General features: G+C 32.8%; 1 protein-coding gene across 2 annotated transcripts in view; it reads right to left on the bottom strand.

Moving 5' to 3' along the window:
• LOC129953879 (octopamine receptor beta-2R-like) overlaps positions 1 to 14,590 on the bottom strand; it is a 326,144-nt gene that overhangs the window by 112,026 nt on the left and 199,528 nt on the right. The window contains exon 2 of one of the 2 annotated variants that reach the window (XM_056067406.1): positions 7,241 to 7,263. The exons of the other annotated variant lie outside the window; for it this stretch is intronic. The gene's annotated coding sequence lies outside the window, so the exon portion shown is untranslated. The remainder of the gene's footprint in view (positions 1 to 7,240; positions 7,264 to 14,590) is intronic. 2 annotated transcript variants of the gene reach the window in all.

Genomic DNA, 14,590 nt, shown 5'->3' with positions numbered 1-14,590 from the left:
GGTGTGGAAGTGTGGTTTCCGTTACTAATGCTTCACTTTACGTTGAAAATTAAATTCAATTTGTAATTCGCTTTGTCTTTGCTGATTTGATGTGTGTCGCTATAATTTTGGAACTTCACGATCTGTATAATGATGGGTGATGTGGTTAGTTCGCATGATGTAACTATTTGTATAGGAATCAAAGTAATACCAAATCTTTTCCTCTCCTATTTTCAAAAATAATTATGTAAACAGTTGTAATACTTTGCTAACGTTGAAATTAATAAGATAGTGAACATGACGAAATTACGAAAATACCAGGAAGTATCTATCTACATACTGTTAACGGATGTTTGGTGGTAAAGTCTAACAACAAAACACTGCTTATAGTTGTTCGCTTCTAAGGTCCCAGTAATAGCTGTTATTAAAACTCTTGATAGAAATTGTTTATATCAACTGTGAAACATTACATAAAGAAGCTTAATTGTGAATTATATTTTTATTTATGTATGTCTATGGTCTACCCCTAATGTTAATGATAGATTTGCGAAAATATTCAAGAGTTTGAGAGTTACTCATAAATCGTATATTTTTCTGGAGATTAAGACCTTTAAATACAACTGCAAGACAAAATTAACATTGGAGAAACGGTTAGTCGCAATAACCAGGAGGCAATTAAGAATCCAGGCTTTTAAACAAGGGCGGTTAAAACACAGAACATAAAGACGACTTTTTGGGCCACAGCTCAATAATGTTCTTAAATGTTTTGTTAAGGAGGTTAACAAAATTAAAATTATAAGTTAATTTGTATCGTGATCTTACATTTACATATTTCAATGGCTAAAAAGGCAATTTTAGTTATTAGATTTTATCCTGTTATCCTGCAAGGCATCGTCTAACTATTTAAGCATTTCAAGATTCAAACAGTTTAAAAATGTGTTTTTTTTTCCAAAAAGAGTATATTCTATTCTTGTTGGCTTTTACATGGGAAGCACACTACAAAAATATAGATGCATAAAGTCAGGAATTGAGAAAGTTTGCCAGAAAAATGTAATCTTTTTTCCTAGGAAAAAAAAATAAGATTGAATTGAAGACGAGTTTGAGGAATTTAAAGGCAACATTGGTTTGGGTAATAAATATGGAAAATTTTGTTTTCTAAGAATGTAATATCAAATTGCCAATATCTTATTAAAGGTTTTTTCTTAATATTTGAATATTCCTTTTTTCTGTCAGAAAAGATATTATTTCCAACTTTTGAATTTTTTGAACACCTTTAAGATTATAACAAATATGTTGTTTTTGACAGACAAACTGTTTTTTGGATATAAATATATTTCAAAACCCTGGATCCTCCATGGTTTTAAAGTTAATTAATTTGTGGTGCGCGATTGGAATAGACCTGGGTTTTCAATACATGTTGTGTTCTTGGTCGAGTCGTGAATTAAAAGCAACATTTTTTGTAACAAAGTGAAAAGTATTAAAAAATAGGGTTTTTCAATAAGGCCGGGTAAATGCTGCGTGTAGATGTTGTGGCGTTTGCTGTGCCGCACGTAGCGCGCGCCGTTCTGCTGTATAACTAAATGTCGTCTAGGTCCATATGGTTCAATTTGGGCCATAAGAGATTAGTTATCATCGTTATGTAGCCCTCGCTGTTCACGGTGATGTTTTTTTCAAAAAAGTACGGTAACTTTTTAAGGACGCATTATAACCTAGTGAACCTCGCGTGGATTGATGTCGCCCCATTTGCGGCAATTTGGCTTGTTAACACAACCCTTCATCCAAAAATGCGTCTCGTCACTAAAGAATGGAATGTCGGCCAAAATTGGGATCCTCTTACAAACGATTTGAAGCCCAGTAAGCGAACAAATAGCGTTGTCTATGGTCATAAACTTTAAGCTCCTGGGTCAATTGAATCTTGTACGGGTGAAGGCTTAAGTCCCAACGCAAAATTCGCCAAGTTGAAGTCTGCAAAGGCCGACTTCTTGTGTACGGTAAGGAATAAACTGCTCGGTTTCTGCTGTACACTTTCACGGACCGCGGCAATGTTCTCGGCCGATCTTGCGTTCCTTGAACGTACGGGTGTTGGCTGATTGTTTACCGAATCGGTCGTCTCAAATTTGGCCAAAAATTTGGCAAAACTTCCGTTGTATGGTCATCTATTCAAATGAAGAAGTTCGCATCTTGATTTAAAAATTAAGGAAATACTTATATAGGAGAAAGAATCTTGGAAGTAGTTCTTATAACACAAGTTATAATTTAGCTGGCTATAGAGAAATCTGCTCTCCGATTGACGGGCAATTTCAATCATCTGATTTCGGTTCTTCATTCCTTAAGTTTTTGAATGATTGCGTAAAACTTAGTTGCCATGATGATTTAGCATAAACAAATGAATAATACAAAAAATTTGATAGATGTCATCAAAACAAAATGGCCGCCATGGGGCGCCAAAATCAACCCGCACCAATTTAAAATCTTAAACAATTTTATTTGTGTACACAAAAAATAAATAATTTAAAATATAAAGGATGTCATATCCACTAACGCAATACCATTAATATTGAATTGAAGAGAATTACAACAAAAATTAAAAACAAAATACGCTTCCAAGGCAGGTTTGATGACCCCTATTACCTCACTATTAGCTGGATTAATGGAAGGATACGCTTAAGCGATAATAGACGGCATTGAGTTTTTTTTAAGCATTAGATTATACAAGGTTTATATTCTCCTCTTGCTCAATGATGACATGACATCTGAAGGATAAGGGTAATAAAATTTGAATCAAATATAAAATTTGAGAGGGTACTGTCATCAGTTGGAAGGGAAAATCGATGGTAAATACGAGGAAAATTGTCGGAAACTAAACGAACTCCTAAGTAACACACACATTTTTTATGAATTTCAAACCTAAAACTCTTATTTAATTAATATTGAATGATTACGAGGAGAAATGCGATTTCTTATTCACCGATACTAAAGCAAATTTTTGAATATCAGAGTGTGATGCCAAATCAAAAGCTCATCTTCTATAAACGATTTAAACATTTGTTCCACTTCTGTCAGACCCATTACTATTTTAGCAGACCTGTTACTGTCCAAATGGTTAAAATATTTGTGTTTTGAATCCTATGATTTTGACAAAAGAAAAATTAATAAATTGATAACATATTATTGTGACAAATATTTCTTCTAATGGTAAGTGTTTTATTTTATTTTATTGACCGAAAATTCAATTCCCGATAAATTCATATCCTTAAGGGCTTACACTCTTCATATAAAACTTTATGGCAACACTCGTGAATTGTAAAAAGTAGGACCGAAATTGACATTGTTAACGACATTAAGGTGTCAACATTTTTCGAAACAGCTCCAACGCAGTCTTTTTACTGAGTTTTACTTGAACTCTGATAAAGTGTTATCACTAAATTTACGGTCTTAACTCAAAATTATGGCCTTAATTAAGGTTAAATAGAGCAGCAGTAGGATGTATGTATCTTATAGGTAACCTACATATATGTATATGGTTGTATGTTGATACATAAATTGTATTAAATATTTTCTTTATTCCCTTACAGAAAAGTTTCCCATGCTGTTGTTGATGGAAATTCCGGATGGTTTCGGGGTGTGAAAATTCAACGAGAAAAATGCTGTCTTTTATATACTAGACAAGACACCACAGGTGAGACGTAAAAAAGATGTGACATTGAATAAACGCCTGAAAAAAATGTTTTACCTGAACCAGTGAACTTGCACGGAAACTGCGCATATATACAAAAATTCTTAAGGCATTTTAATAGACATAGGGAATTATCTTATGACACCAAATAGGCGGTGTTTGGTGTGGGTGAAGACTTAGAAGAGGCATATAGAGGGAAGATACTTAACGATTTTCCACTGTTTTTGTTTTGTTTGTTTGTTTCCTATTGGGAAGGAAGAGATATACCTTCATACATACGAACTTACTCTTAGTGAAAAATGAATTTGACAGATAAATTTAAAACATATCTCACGGTTTGCTTTTAAACAATGGATTATTAAGGCTCTATTCTACATAAGATGGGTGTTTATATTAAAATTCTCAAAGCCGAAACGACTTCTTTTGGTGTAATTTTGAAAATTTGCGTGGTTGGCATGGTATATATGTGCGAACACATCATATAGCATAACTTAACTTTGAAGAGGCTTAGTGAATAGATAAATATTTAAGATTGGTGGTAAGGGAATTTGGCTTTTTGATTAAAAGTAATCAAATTTGCAAACGAAATAACTAAAGGGAATAACATTGAGCCAGGAAACATAGAAGTCTACAGCTACAACTAAATGGTGTTACGTAATGAATAATAAGTAACTATTTGCAATGATTTGAATAAAGTTAGTTTAACCACTGATGGAACTGTTTTTATAACCAACACGTCAATAAAAGAGACGGGCTAAAATTTTCATTTAAAATTCATGTTGACTTCGTACTTCGTCTGGATATGTTACCAATTCAAAGAGGAATTCCTTGAACATTTAAGTATTCGTAGATCAAACATAAGTCTAGAGAAACACGTTTATCTTACTGTCTATGTAATTCGAATATTTAACAAATTTATCTAAATTTAAAATTGACAAAGTTCTCAGCATCGTAACTTAAGCTGGTTACTTAAATATAAACAATGGAAAGGAACTAGTTGATATAAAATCCTTATATGCTTTCATATCTCCTATCTTTTGGCATAATATATAGAATGTGTTTATTTGCTTTGTCAATGGTTTGACTGATGAGAATGTCAAATTCTGACATTTCTATTCAGCAAGGTTTTGCTATTCAACGTGAATTCCCCATAACAATGCCCATTGTGAAAGTTGACATTTAACATTTTGTATTCAAAAAATAAGACATAGTTAAGCTTTACACTCCACAGTTTTTGAGTTTTTAATTACTTAATATGAAAAGTGTTTAGCATTGATAATTTGTTAATAAATGAGCATATATTGGAGGATTAAAATCAAAGAGTGATTTTTCAATCGTTATTCTGGTTAGCCAAAATAAGTCGAAATAAAAAGCTCTATAAATTTTTGAGCGATATAACTTTCAATAAGTAAAAGGACAACTTCACTGGGACTTCCAAGAACGATATTAATGAAATTAGGAAAAAATTTATAGGTTCCATCCATTCAAATCGTTCAATAACTCAAATAAAGTGATTTTGTTTCATGCAAAATTTTTTTAGACGATGTTAGTGCGTTTTCGTAATGTGAATCCCATTTCTTTAAGCGACTAGACTCATTTTTATTTAAACGGTCAAGTCAATGAACAAAACTGCCGTAATAGGCTCCAAGAACCCAAAACAATAAATTTGGTCTCTGGAGTCGAAAATAAAGCGTCTAAAGTTTGTTGGTAATTTTTTAATACTCAAAGAAAATCAATTGGGATTCCATCTAGTGTATCTTACAATGGGGTCTTTTCAGGGAACCTAAATGATATTTGTAATAATTTGGCCTTTTTTCAAATTTATCTGACTTGGGAATATATTATGATCAAGATTTTAATAATTTCAATTCTAATATACGAGTACATGCTGGTAGCCTTTTTCTATCTTTAGATTATGTGTTGTCAGCTATATCATCTCTGGACAACAGTTCCTCCGCTGCACCAGATAATATTTGCCCACTTCTTTTGAAATTTTGTAAATACAATTTAGAAGCCCCTCTGTGTTATATTTTCAACATGTCTTTGCGACAAGGTATATTTTTAGATACTTGGAAACATTCTCTGATCACTCCTCTTCATAATTCTGGATCTAAGGGATCTATGGAAAATTACAGACCTATTGCTAAACGTCAGTTAATTCCAAAAGAATTTGAAGCAATTGTTAAAAATAAACTGTATATTTTAATTGAAAATCATATTTCTCAAAATCATCAAAGCTTTATGAGTCGTAGATCGACAGCAACCAATTTATCAATATTAAGGAATTATTGTCTTGGTTGTTTAGAAAATCGCTTGCAAGTCGATGTTATTTACACCGATTTTTTAAAGGCATTTGATCGTGTGCAACACAATATTCTTTTGAAAAAACAAGAGCTGCTAAGGTTTCACTCTACTCTCCTTGACTGGATTAAAAGTTTTTTGGTTGGTAGTCAATATGTAAAAATTGGTGACGTTTTATACAATAAAATAATAAACTTTTCAGGTGTTCCTCAAGGCAGCCACCTTGGGCCACTCCTTTTTATTCTTTTTAACAATGATTTGCCAAATTATATTTCTTATGCAAAGTGTCTCTTATAAGCCGATGATCTCAAGATTTTTAGCTGTTTAAGATCTCCATTAGATGCCAGTAAAATTCAAACTGATATTGACTGCATTGTCAACTGGTGTATTATGAATGGTTTTCAACATTAAAAAATGCAGTGTTATTACATTTTTTAAGATACTAGATACTGATATATTTCCAAACTTGTTATTTTGTGCTGTCATTTCTCAAATTGAATGTCAAAAAAGTAATTTAAAACAAAACTTTTGTAGAAATCCCTTTATTAAATTGTGTTTTTATATTTTTCTTTTTCTTGGTGCCGTATTTTGCAGATCACGACATAACTCAAACTCCTCTAAGATATCTATGCATTCCTAGATACTCCTTTGTGAAAAGTGGCGTTTTGAACTTGACGGAAAACATTTAGATGACATAATGTTCAAAAATTGGAATCCGTATTATTAGTCTTTGGTTTGGTATTCCAAATAAAACAATGTATCAAATGGATTTTTTTTAAAATTTGATTTTGAAAATATAAATCTGCCGCCAGGCACCTTTTACAATATCCCTACTTATTTGTTAAATGATAGATAGGTTTTATTTTCTTTTTTATTAAATAAAGCAGTTATGTATATATTTTTTTTTTTTTTTTGTAGAAAAATTGTGATAAAACTAAAATCAACTCCATTTTAATTCATTTACTTAAATCTATTCTTATTATTGAAAATGTAGAAGAGGTACAAATCGAAAGTTAAAAAGCTTATTTTTCTTCGCGTTTTCTAGGTAATTTCATGCCAACGAATTTCTTCTAATTATTCAAAATAAATTTCCGTACCAACGAAAAGTTGAATACTTAATTGACCACAAATAAAACCTAACATAGGTATGCAGTTAAATCTAAATCTATATTAAACATGTTGATGCGAAAAACTTTCTTCGCGTTGAACACTCAACACCACTTGCAATAAATTCTCAGAAATAAAATAAAACAATATAGTTTGAGAAACAAATAATCTACTAACGACTTTAAGTCCTTGGAACTCACCTGAAAGTAAAAAGAAAATTATAAGTTAGTTTATGAAAAACACGAAGGAATTTTGTTTAAAAAAAAAGCAAGAGATAAATTCAATGAAAATCTTTTAATAAAAACAAAATTTAAATTTTATGGCTTCAGATTTTACTTCTTCCATTTTACGAGCATCAGGGTTAAAAACTTTTGGTTTTGTATAATTGAAATAAAAATGAAGAAAAAGCCTTAAAAAAACTTAAGAACCTACAAAAGGTTTATTTAACTTTTCTTTAGACATTTAAAAAAAAAAAACTTTTACTAACCATCATATTTCGTCTTAATTAAGGCGGAGTCGTAAATTTTTGAAACTAATTATATTTTATAAAGAAGAAGGTTTGAATACATTTTTCGTGAAAAAAAAGAAACGCAAGAACTTTACGGTTCCACATCAATCCCTCGCTTAAACAATAATTCATCTTTAAAGAATCAGTATGTGTTTTCAGCGAAACACTTCGTCTTTGTTTTTTACAGAAATACTAAACCCCTATTTATCAATCTCAGTGAAACATGAAACTGAAATCTCCCTCGCTCATTCTGAACGAAATAATTCGTTTTTCAAAACAGTATCCATTGCATGAGGGTGTAGTGTGAAACTCTGTTTTTTTTTTAAGTCTGGCGCTGGAAAATGAGTTCTTATTTTTATTTATAAAATTGTGTCACTCGGTAAAAAAAAGCTCATGAATAAAACAATCTACCTGGTCCATTAGCTGTGTCATAATGATAAATGAAAACCCATTTTTAAGTCAGGTGGCTTAGGCACGGCCCACGACCTTCCCAACGCAAAACCCACAATATCTGCTTCCCCAAAAAACTGTTTAGCTATTTGTCTTCTCTGGAAGGGAAAGATTAGAGGCATCTGTATGCTTACCTATACCTACACAACACAACATAGTCAAAGGCACATGTACTTTTGTCCTTTAATTCTTTTCTCATTTGTTGACCCAAAAAATATATACATATATAATTGTGTCCCCATGGATACAAAAATCCTTCCCACAGTAAATGGTACACATCCAGGACTATCCTTTTCAGTGTTTCCATTTCAACACCTGCGAAAATGATGTTGTAAAAAAGAAATACATCTGATATCATGAGACTTCGTCAACCACTGGAAACACCCACTGTCATCCTGGAGTGGTGCTCAAAAGTGAAGAAGTGCTCCATTCCAAACCTCAAGCAGGTGAAATTGAATACTTTTGAAAACGACACACCTTTTGCCTCCCCAAAAATCGACAACAACAAGACTTAAATGAATACCAGAAAAATTGTTGATTTAGCCATTTCCTTTGGTTGCCTTCTTTCTCCGCCCTCGGCCCGAGCGTACGGTACAACATGCTTTCATGCCCAGGCCTATATCCTTAATATGCCTGACCGTGCAGAAGAGAGTTCTTATGACTATATGCCTATGTCGAAGTGACATCTGGATTATCATCAGCCTCAGAATGTTGATTCGATGACTGTGTTCGATGTAGGTGTAGGCCCTGCCCAACCCAGCCCTGCCCAGGTACAACGAACGAAGGGCATTAAATTCGATCACCCAGTATAATTCCAGTGACGGAAAATGAGAATGAGAATGAGAACTCATCACGTTTAACCTATTGTTCTCGCAAATTCCCATGAGATTAATTGAATTCCTTTCGTTTCTTCCCATCATTTATTGCCGTATCGGCCTCGCATTGCCAGACAACAGCCAAACAGCCAAACATAGCCACAAAACTTCCGCTGGTGTCTCAGCTCTCCCTCATCAGCTGCTATGTCCTCGTTGTCGATTTCAACACAAAAAAAAGGATCTGAATTCGAGGACATAAATATTTATGAAATGCCAAAGAGAGATTCCTGACTTGACTTGCCTATAGTCGTATGGTTATCGACTTGTGTGGCGATGAACTATGACAACTCGACCGACTTGACGACGCACTCTGACGATGATTACGATGACGACGACAACTTGGCTATATACGATATGGAGGTGATGAGGTGAGGGTGAATGTCATTCGAATAAGTTGCCCTACAAAATGGGTTATAAAGCCATTCAACAAATTTATTTCTTCGTTAGTACCAAGAAAACGATTGGCAGTGTGGCCAACATTGTAGAAGTTCATTTCATATAGAAATATGAACAAAATTATAGTTTAAGATGGTTTTGGTATCGAAGTATTAAGCTTCCGTTCAGAAATAATGGTTGCAGTTCTTGAGAATGTACTTATCTTCAAAAAAGAAAAAAAAATTATGGTGTGACTACAGGTTTTGACTTAAATCTTGAGCAAATTGAAACGATTATGAGTACCGTTATGTCCAATGTGCTGCTAGACATTTTTAAAAATTGGAATATTACGTCAAAAATGTGAAATTTAAAAGGAGGAGTTACTAACTATTTCGGTAGAACATTGCTGATACAAAAACAAAATGATAAAACAACAAGACCCATAAAGCATTGTGGGGATGTTCAGAATATTTGGCTTAAGTTTTGGATAAATAAAGAATGAAAATAGAAGAAGTTTAAATTTTCTTGCATTGTCAAAGACTTGGCAGCATTTTGCAAAGCTTCGAATATGTGAACTGAAATATCATTGATTTTTTACGCATTGGATCCGAATTTAATTCGCTACTATTTGAGTTTCATATCAGAAAAACAAAGCTGTCATTTCAAAGCTTCAAGCAACATAAAATAAGGCAAGAAGTTGAACAGTAATTTCATTCTAAGTTTAAAAAAAAACGCAAAAAAAACGAAAATAATGATTTTTGAAGCGCGTCAAAAAAGAAGGCTGCCGGAAGAGAATTAGTCACTCAATATCAATAATGAACGTATTGAAGTAGTACAAGGGTATAAATATCTTGGAGTTTTGCTTATGCATAATTTAAATTTTTCTAAGCACGTCAAACAAAAAAGAAAAGATCCTAAAATTCCGTTGAGTTTATTATGGCCAAAGTTTTTGTTGCCAATTCAAAAATCGATTTTGTGTCAAAAAATAGGGTTCAAGCAACTGTCAACACTGGTATGTGCTACGTTGTTCAAGTTTTTGGATACTCTCGAGGAATTTGAAGCAATTCAAATACATTTTTTCTAACGCTTGTTTAAATTACCAAATTTAACACTAAATTATGTTATTTACGTTGAGTCTGGCCAATATATACTCGAAACCTCAAAGTGAACTCGGATTATTTAATAAGAGTGATGAAAAAAGTCTTCATAAAACCATCTCCATTTCAATGAATGGAGTCAGCTAGCTATCTCACATGAAGCTAACTTAACTTTATTGGAGTCAAATGTGGATGAATGGAGTTCTATGTCTGCAAATGTTACTGCTAAAATTGATGTAAGAAATTACAATCACCATCTCTCTAAAGCTTCGTCAACATCCTTCAGGATCAACCTCAATCACCAATTACCATCAGAAGCTCAAGCTAACTACTTCCATAATGAATTATCGACTAAAGCTATAAGTTATATCTTTAGAGCACGAGTTGAAATTTTAAATCTTAACTTTGTGCCTTATCGAGCTGATCTTCCACAAATTTGTAATTTATCTAACAGAAGAGAAATAGAAGATATGCATCATTTTATTGCAGAATGCCCGACATTACAGGAAATTTGTTGATTACATTTAAATGAAAGCCATCTCACTGTAAACAGACTTCATGAGATATTAAATGGTTCACTAGGATGGTCCACCCTTAAAATTTTTGTAAACACGCCCTACATTTCCGAAATAGTTTCCCAACGTAAAGTCTAATCATTCAGCCAGTTACCATTATTTAAAACTTTTTATTTTTTGTTTCAAATCACTTTAAAATTGTAAACTTTTTACATTTTAAATCATATTAAAATTGATATCTTTTTATCGTTTCAAATCATATCAAAATTGTTAATGATTGCTTATCAAGTTTTTTCTATTGCTTAAATAAATTATAGTTTACGATTCCAACCAAATTGTTGTATTTTTATTATTGTTTTTTTTTTTTAATTTTTAACATTTTTGAATTATAAATTAATTTATTTAGTTCAATATTTTTACTTTTAATATGAAATGTCAAATCATGTAAAATTGCCAAGTCCTTATTCTTAAGTAAGAATTATTGTTAAACTTTAATAAGAAAAAATAAAGAATTTATTTATCTGAAATAAACCATGCTGAAAATTCTGAATTGCATTTCGAAACTGCAGGAACTACCACACTGGTCGTGAAACTCAAGGCCACACAAAAGAAGTAAAATGGGAGTAAAAGTCAATTCCTGAGTATGACAATACCACGAGGAGAAAAAATAAAGAACTTTATTTTCAAAAAAAAAGAGTGTGACAGAAAAAGAGGGAGCTAGAGAGTAAGAAAGTTATTTGAAGGCAATATGTAGTGAACTTCTGCATGGCAGCGATAAATAAAACGCTTACTACGAAGAAAAACTTACCACTTTCCGAAATTACTTTCGACGACGGCAAAATGCCTTTATCCTCATATCTTTCATTTGTCTTCTTCCCCGCAAATAACAACCTCGTTTCGTATACCTTCTTCGATTCATTTAAGGGACTTATTTTTCTTGTACCAGTATGTCTAGGTCCCAGTCGGAAATTGGGGATGTTCTGAGAGTTATTGCAAGAAGAATGAGAAAGTAATATTATAGTAGTAGTATACACTACAGCCACAGCCAGGAATATATATACACACACAACAAAACATGACGAGCCGAACAAATTGGAAATTTAATAGTTTCGGAATTGTTTTAGCATTGAGAGCGAGACTGGCTTGGCATTTTCTATTCATCCGGAGTGGTTTCCTTTCCATGCTTCCATGCTCCACACTGAATGCCTGCCTCGTGCTATTCGTAATGATAGCTTTAAAAACGATAGAATCATTTTACATGAATATATAAATTGATAATTTCTTCTCTCGTTACAACAACTCCGAATCTTCCCCAGGGCTCGATGGATACGTCGTCAGTGGCGCCGCCGCCGCACCACTCGCCACCGATGAGGAAGGAAACTCCCTGCAAACACCTTCAAACCAAAAGAGTATATGCAAATCAGGACGCACAAACATATAGCAGCACATCAGAATCTCATTTCTTATGGAAAGTTAGCACCTTATCAAGGCCTCTACCATGTATGTTAATGTGATATCTTCATCGATATAAAAACCTTGACTCTGAGTCTGAGTCTGACTCTGCATCTGAATCTGAATCTGAATATGACTGCGGCAGAGTAATATCTGTGTTTGCCAGGAAAGCTTTGTATAATTTTTGGCTTATCCGCATTTGCCGAGAGGCAGAAAGCTGTTAACCACTAACATAATCTTGTGGAGATTAAATCGATTTCAGCATTCATCCAGGTTTCATCCTTCTTTTCGTCTGCATTCGAATACACATAATAATCGTACATAGCTACTCATATGTACATAGGGGACGAAGACATAATATTAAAACATGACACAAAAATAGGAAGAAGAAGCAAGAAGTTATGGCAGGAAATGGGTTAATTTCGGCTCAAATATATGTACCTACGTAGATATGTTGGAGGTATGATACAAGGAAGATTTTAAGGAAATTGCTATTCTAGGTGCTCTAGGCCCAAAGTCAATGTTTGCCATGATGAGGGACTTATAAGGATATCTGATAAGAATAAGAGTATTTGGCCAACAGATAATAACTACAAACAAAAAAGCTGATTTTTTGTTGTTTCCAATCTTGTCTGATGCAGCAATCAAAATTAAGGTGAACACGATGTACCTATGTTTCCTTTGGCACCAGGATTCAGGATATACTTGCTAAAAGGTGTTGTTATAAAATCTAAACCCGAAAAAGGACGTTTTAGGGGGCAGATTAAGGTGATAATGAAAGGGTTAAATTTAATGATTGTTATAGTTTATAACTGGAGGAAAGATTACTCTGCATGTATAGGTCTCTGTTGTGCAAGGATATTAATTTGGACACAAAACTTAAAGATTTAATGAAATATGTAAAGAGGTGATGTAGGATATGCCTATAAGATAATTATTGCATGTGTTTATTGATATAGCCATTATAATGTTAAGGTTTAAGGTCTAAGAGAAGATTAAATGTGGGAGTATAAAGTGGGTGTATTTAATTAGACGTTGCTTTTAAGAATTTTGTCTGCTTGACTCTGCTGGGATATAATTCACCGAAAAAATATTAATTTCAATTAACATCAGTATATGGCCGGAATATGTCTTGTGTGGGTTAATTCCTATTAATTTACATTAAAGACGTATTGATTAATAACATTCATACATGAATTTAGAAGGAATATGTGATAACCTTTAAAGATTAAAGGTCATAGTCATGGGCAATTACATTTTTCTTTGTATGAACATAAATTAGCAAGACTTAAAGATCAATAGATTTTTGAAAAATTTGTAAAGACAAACAATTTAAATATTATTAAAGTGCTTATTTATAGTTAATTTATTTGTTTACAATATAATATTCAACATCTATTTATAATAACAAATAATAGACTTATATTCGTAAACTTATATCTAGGTTGAAATATGCTTTGTTCGATCCTCATTTTGATGAATGATTTAGCAGTTATTTTTATTTAAGTAGACCATTTTCAAGGTCAACTTCTTTTATATTGAAGCAGTTTTACACTAAAGTTCTTCATTCTTAAATTATTAAATTAAATTATTTTTAAGAGAAATCAAAAGTTTTTTATTCCAGAAGAAAGTGTGAAACAATATCAGCCAAAAGGCGGCCACACATACGGCAGCGTATTATAGATCATACAGCGTTGTTTTTAGAAATGAAAGGTCATCATATTTTTATACCAACTCTGTCGTACCACTAGGTAGCCATTTAGGACCTTTACTGTTTATTTTGTACGTTAACAACTTGCTTTTTATTCAGTCCATATAGACAGAATAGAAGGAGTACAAAGAAGATTCAATCGCTTCTGCCTCCGTTTCTTCCCATGGTCCAATAGGCTCGATTTTCCACCGTACAATCATAGGCTCACGCTCATAAAACTTCCATCGCTTTCTTAACACAGAGGGTACATTCAGCTTTATTATAAAATTAATCAATGGGAACAATTAAACTTTATTTATAGCCGTACAAGAAGAAGACAAGTTCCTTTACGTCCTATATCAAGCAGATCGAACTATGGAATAAGGCCAAGTAAAATGAGACCAACTTTCAAAACTTAGCCTTATTGTACTTAACAAAAGTGAAATGAGGCCAATTTTCAGCAGTTGGCCATGTTGCAGTCTAATAAAGTTAAATAAGGCCAGGTGGGTGCGAAGTTGAGTGTATGCAAAGTTTATTTGCTTTAATGACAAACCACACCGTTGAA

Source organism: Eupeodes corollae, chromosome 1 (genome assembly GCF_945859685.1).
Source record: "Eupeodes corollae chromosome 1, idEupCoro1.1, whole genome shotgun sequence".
Lineage (NCBI taxonomy): Eukaryota > Metazoa > Arthropoda > Insecta > Diptera > Syrphidae > Eupeodes > Eupeodes corollae.
The sequence above is the reverse complement of the archived record's forward strand: the minus strand, read 5'-3'. Positions and strand labels throughout refer to the sequence as shown.